Genomic DNA, 4,603 nt, shown 5'->3' on the forward strand with positions numbered 1-4,603 from the left:
GTGAGGTTGAGCGCCATCCGAGTGACTCCACCAACCATATGAGTGAGAGCATCCTTGAGGGAGTGAGTGAGCCACAACACTTAGTGAGTGAGGTAGTTGACACGACATGTGAGGCCACTATGATTTCTAACGACTTAACCTCTACTCCTAGTGTGTTTCCTTCTTTGGTGCTAGGTCTCCTACATGACGACATGCCTATCCTCGACGAGTCCATCCCTCCAATGGACAATACGATGGCCATGGTGGACGATGATGCACCCCCCACATGGTTCCATCAAGATGAATATGACAACGAGACGATCTTCCACACCCCACCTACCACACATGAGCGACGCTCCAAAGGTAACATAGGTGATGGTGCTTCTCTTGTCACACTAGTGGACTCTCTTGATAATGATTGCTCCCATGATGTTGACCCACCTATTACCATGCTTCATGCTAGTGAAACTTCTTCATGCGTTGACTTACCTATTTATGATGAATATGATGATGAGCATGTTGAGTTGCCTAGTTGTGATGCTATGCTCCATAGGATATCATGTGAAAATTCTATTGGTCACATCATGTTTGACAACCCATTGAACTTGTCATATGCTATGAGTGAGATCTCCCATATTGCATCATTTCAATCTCAACATAGTAACTATGCATGCCCCATTAAAATAAATCCCATTTGCACTTATGGCATAGATGACGAGATGATGGTCATTGGCTTTTGCTTCTCTTGTGATGATATTTCCATGCTCCCTTTACATGATTTTCGCAATTCATCTACTATGCCATGCCATGATCACATTGTTCCATGATCACTTGTCACCTTATGCTCATTTTACCGTGTTACTTTGCGAGCTATGCTTGCTCCTATGCCTTTGCCATGCAATTGTGACCCTTGCTTGCATTTACCCATGATGCACCATTACGATATTCCTATGTGTATTTGCATTCTTGGTGGAGATCCTTGTTGCTTTTGCCATGTTTATCATGTGCCTCATGCTATTTTACTCATATCTTGCTTTCATGCTTGTGATATGTCAAGTGCATTATTCATGCCCACTATTTGCACACATGACATGCTTGCCATGATTCCTCCTAGTATGTTGCATCTTTGCACTACTAGCTTGATTGACTTGATTGCTATGATTGCTTGCTATGTTGCATCACGCATGTTCCACTATTACTTGCTTTCTTGGGTTGATGACATATATGTTCATGCCTCTCACTTGACTTGTCATGATCATTGTCTCTTGTCTCCATTAGTTGCATCTCTCATATCACCTTGTATTGATTGCCAACTTACTATGCTTATTGATCATGGAGACTTTGACACCTTACTTGTGATGCATACTTCTTTCCTTGAGCCTCTTGTATTTGGTTGTTCTTGCATCATATGCCTCCACACTATGAAATGCTCCCTTGTACCTTCTTATGATGAGCATGATGCATACACTTGTTGGTTATCTTACTGTTGGGGAACGTTGCAGAAAATAATTTTTTTTCTACGGTTTCACCAAGATCCATCTATGAGTTCATCTAGCAACGAGTGATAGGAGTGCATCTACATACCTTTGTAGATCGTGAGCGGAAGCGTTCAAGAGAACATCTACATACCTTTGTAGATCGCGAGCGGAAGCGTTCAAGAGAACGGGGTTGAGGGAGTCGTACTCGTCGTGATCCAAATCACCGATGACCAAGTGCCGAACGGGCAACACCTCCGCATTCATCACACGTACGGAGTGGATGACGTCTCCTCCTTGTTGATCCAACAAGGGGGAAGGAGAGGTTGATGAAGATCCAGCAGCACGACGGCGTGGTGGTGGATGCAGCAGAGTTCCGGCAGAGCTTCACCGAGCTTCTGCGAGAGGGAGAGGTGTAGCAGGGGAGAGGGAGGCGCCAAGACTTCAAGGTGCGGCTACCCTCCCTCCCTCCTCCTTTATATAGGCCCCCAGGGGGGCGCCGTCCCTAGAGATGGGATCTCTAGGGGGGTGGCCAAGGGGGGTGGAGTGCCCCCCAAGGCAAGTGGAGGCGCCCCCTCCCCTAGGGTTCCCAACCCTAGGCGCAGAGGGGGGCCCAGGGGGGGGGGCGCACCAGCCCACCAGGGGCTGGTCCCCTCCCCACTTCAGCCCATGGGGCCCTCCGGGATAGGTGGCCCCACCCGGTGGACCCCCGGGACCCTTCCGGTGGTCCCGGTACAATATTGGTGACCCCCGAAACTCTCCCGATGGCCGAAATTGCACTTCCTATATATTATTCTTTACCTCCGGACCATTCCGGAACTCCTCATGACATCCGGGATCTCATCCGGGACTCCAAACAACTTTCAGTTTCCTGCATACTCATATCTCTACAACCCTAGCGTCACCGAACCTTAAGTGTGTAGACCCTACGGGTTCGGGAGACATGTAGACATGACCGAGACGGCTCTCCGGTCAATAACCAACAGCGGGATCTGGATACCCATGTTGCCCCCCACATGCTCCTCGATGATCTCATCGGATGAACCACGATGTTGAGGATTCAATCAACCCCATATACAATTCCCTTTGTCAATCGGTACGTTACTTGCCCGAGACTCGATCGTCGGTATCCCAATACCTCGTTCGGTCTCGTTACCGGCAAGTCACTTTACTCGTACCGTAATGCATGATCCCGTGACCAGACACTTGGTCACTTTGAGCTCATTATGATGATGCATTACCGAGTGGGCCCAGAGATACCTCTCCGTCATACGGAGTGACAAATCCCAGTCTCGGTCCGTGTCAACCCAACAAACACTTTCGGAGATACCTGTAGTGCACCTTTAAGTCACCCAATTACGTTGTGACGTTTGGTACACCCAAAGCACTCCTACGGTATCCGGGAGTTACACGATCTCATGGTCTAAGGAAAAGATACTTGACATTGGAAAAACTCTAGCAAAACGAACTACACGATCTTGTGCTATGCTTAAGATTGTGATAGAGGCAGAGGTGTCCCGTCTTTCGATGAGATGATGGATTTCGCTTTGGTGGAAGTCGACTTTGACGATCCGACTACGAACGTGCGAGGACGTCGCGCCTTAGCAATCGCTAAACCAACTCCGAGAGGTTATTGACCACGCCGGAGCACGATCAACCTGACCACGAGGGTCTGTTTCCTGCGAGCAAACGAAGAACAAGCAAGAAACTGAGATTGCAATCTGGATATTGCGAATATAAGATGAAAGCTTTATTGATCAAGGTGGGGTTCTGTGACGCCTTTGTCTGGTCGTTGAACACAAACGAAGTACGCGAAGTTGCAGCTATGGCGAACTTTTAATCTAAACAAAACCCAAAGTCTAAACGATGCCCTAAGGGCTGTATATATGGAGGAAGAGGGGGGAATTTCGTGGCCCTTGGTGGAGGGGTCCGAAATCAACCCTATCTCTTGTTTCCCCACACATACGGACTCTAAAAATAGCCTATACTTATGTATTTCGAAATTACATGGGCCTGGCCCAATAATAAGGTGACGCAGCACCTAAAATAGCCTCGGGATGAAATTTATGAAGTGGCATCTTGTATATTTCGTCCAAGGCTTCATGCACCCATTATGGTGGCTTCAAAGTCCTGAAATCATCACTTGTAACTCCGTTCTTGTTCCCCTTGCGCATGCCATCATCTCCATGCTTGTTCTTGCTCCAATGTTCATCCTTCTCCAAGCTAGGCCCTTCATTTTATAAGCAAAACAAATGTATCCAATTTAGGCAGCATCATATTCTCATGAACATTAGAATCATTACCAAGAAACGAAAGTACCTCGTAATTTAGTTGGCGTGCACGGGCTCTAGTAATTGGTCCAGTATGTATAGCAGCAGGGGCTGTGGGTGTAACAATTGTATTGATGTCCTCATCATCCTCCCCTTCTTGAAATGAAGTCGTCCTCGACGGAAGTTCATCTTCCTCACCCAAATAAGGCTTCAAATCTGCAATGTTAAAAGTGGGACTAACCCCAAAATCTGCAGGCAGCTCAAGTTTATATGCATTATCATTTATTTTCTCTAACACCTTAAAGGGACCATCAGCACGTGGCATTAGCTTTGATTTGCGCAAATCAGGAAATCTATCCTTACGCAAATGTAACCAAACAAGATGATAGAGGCGGAGGTGTCCCGTCTTTCGATGAGATGGTGGATTTCGCTTTGGTGGAAGTCGACTTTGACGATCCGACTACGAAAGTGCGAGGACGTCGCGCCTTAGCAATCGCTAAACCAACTCCGAGAGGTTATTGACCACGCCGGAGCACGATCAACCTGACCACGAGGGTCTGTTTCCTGCGAGCAAACGAAGAACAAGCAAGAAACTAAGATTGCAATCTGGATATTGCGAATATAAGATGAAAGCTTTATTGATCAAGGTGGGGTTCTGTGACGCCTTTGTCTGGTCGTTGAACACAAACGAAGTACGCGAAGTTGCAGCTATGGCGAACTTTTAATCTAAACAAAACCCAAAGTCTAAACGATGCCCTAAGGGCTGTATATATGGAGGAAGAGGGGGGAATTTCGTGGCCCTTGGTGGAGGGGTCCGAAATCAACCCTATCTCTTGTTTCCCCACACATACGGACTCTAAAAATAGCCTATACTTATGT

Source organism: Triticum aestivum, chromosome 6B (genome assembly GCF_018294505.1).
Source record: "Triticum aestivum cultivar Chinese Spring chromosome 6B, IWGSC CS RefSeq v2.1, whole genome shotgun sequence".
In the NCBI taxonomy this organism is placed as follows: Eukaryota; Viridiplantae; Streptophyta; class Magnoliopsida; order Poales; family Poaceae; genus Triticum; species Triticum aestivum.